The following is a 1,905-nucleotide window of genomic DNA, read 5'->3' as shown; positions in this document are numbered from 1 at the left end:
GAAGTGATAAGAAAAGGGAAAGGGCTGCTAGCTTTCGGGGGCAGCAAACTGTGAGAAGGCAAAAATATAGGCTCATAGGATACTCATAGAATAAAGAAACTAAAGAATAAAGAAACTTCTCATTTTCAAAAGTTTTGAATAATGGAAGACCCAGGAAGATATTGTTCTACAGCTGTTAATTTTCATTTGCCCCACCCCCAGGTCAAAATAATCTTAATGCCAAATGGTATATTTTTGTGGTGGCATATTCTGGTCCCTATACTGGCAGAATGAGGACCAGAACCCTACTGCTCTGTTACTTCACCTTTATCAATTCATACCCTTACCTCTCAGATACAGGTGCTGAGTCCCCTTAACACAGGAATTCTTACTGATTCTGCTACAAACTTGCAAGGCCTGGTCTGCAGCGATTTATACACTGACAACTTATTAAATGTTCCCTAGCATTTCTGTTCTTTCAACCAGAAGCTCTCTTAAGTCTTTCCCCATGTAAATTTAATTGGCTATTAGACTGAAAGTAACAAGCATGAAGGTGTAAGAAGGTCATTCACAGCAAGGCCAGGTTCCTCCAAAATGCTCCTGGGGGGGAACAAAACTTATCTAAATATCTCTACCTCTCTCTCACTTTACTAAAAGAGCTTTCCGTGTTTAGGAAAAGTGCTACCGAAATCCTGGGTTATTTTTAATGTCAGGACATAGACATTTGGGAGTGCAGGAGGACTATGGCAGAGAAGAAAGCATTGCACCGCGGGGTCCTGAGCTGGGGTGCACAGCTGGCAGGATGGAGATGACCTTGCAGCAGCAATGGGAGGACAAAGTGAAGAATTCACCTGTGGCTGCTGTCCTCTGCACAGATCCACAAGGACTTAGAATGGCTGCTGTGGGACCCTGTCAGATGAGTGTGCCAGGGCAGTGCCTGTTCTGGCCCCGCAAGCAGCTAACCTCAGACCCCACTGGCACTCCTGTGGAGTGTCCAGAATCAGATAAAGGGAATATTATGATCCAGAGACATGGTGGCATCAGAGTGGCCATGCACGAAATGGGCTTGTAACATGTCCTATCAGTTCTCCAGGAGCGTGTTACAGGGACTTGACCCTACCTATGTTAATTACCTTACAGACCACTGCAGTTTCAGTAGTTGCGCCGTTCATTTAATGTGCATTTGCACGCTTTGTATTCATTTTAGAGTAAGCTGCTTTTTGACACTATGAAGTAGTTTATCAAAATGTTAGTAAAAAAAGGATTGTTTTGAAGCAGCAGATTCAGGTCACTTTGTATAGAGAATTTTGTTATGTTCAGTAAATCTGGATGAAAGGAACAAAAGACATAGACATTTGGGGAAAGAACATTTTTTTTCTTCCTGGCTCTGTAGAAATGGAAGTTTTCTAATTATCATACTGAGGGAAGAAAGCTGTTTCAATCAAGTGGTTGGTTGCTAAAACCTTTAATTCATTTACCCAATGCATTTATTGAAGCTTACTCAACCGAAAGGGCCCAAAGCTACACTCAACTCCACAATAGAAATGTAAAGTTCTCAACCCACAATGAAATTTCTAGTACCCTGCCTAAACTGCTTAGAGCCAATCACTCTAAGCTTTCCTAGAATCTAAAACTAGGAACCTTTCAACCTAGAAGTATTCAGAGGGAGGTGTTAATCAGAACAGGAAACACTATGGAGGCCTTTTCTTTCCCTTCCCTCACCTTTCAGGTCTCAGCTTATAAACTAATTGGGAAAGTAATATATAGAATCATGAGAGTTTATGAAACATACTAAATAATGACATAAGACAACAATATAACAGATATAACAAGAATAAATATATATCTACCAAATACATGATACTGTACATTCCTAGGAGGAAAGGATATTGGTGGATTGGTACAGTTAGGGAGGGCATCATGGTG

General features: G+C 41.0%; 1 pseudogene; it reads left to right on the top strand.

The window, feature by feature from the left end:
- The first annotated feature begins 781 nt into the window (after window positions 1–781).
- Window positions 782–1,051, top strand: LOC118499369 (annotated as a pseudogene).
- Window positions 1,052–1,905: the final 854 nt, after the last annotated feature.

This window comes from Phyllostomus discolor, chromosome 3 (assembly GCF_004126475.2).
Source record: "Phyllostomus discolor isolate MPI-MPIP mPhyDis1 chromosome 3, mPhyDis1.pri.v3, whole genome shotgun sequence".
Taxonomy (NCBI): Eukaryota; Metazoa; Chordata; class Mammalia; order Chiroptera; family Phyllostomidae; genus Phyllostomus; species Phyllostomus discolor.
This window is presented reverse-complemented; position numbering and strand designations above follow the sequence as displayed.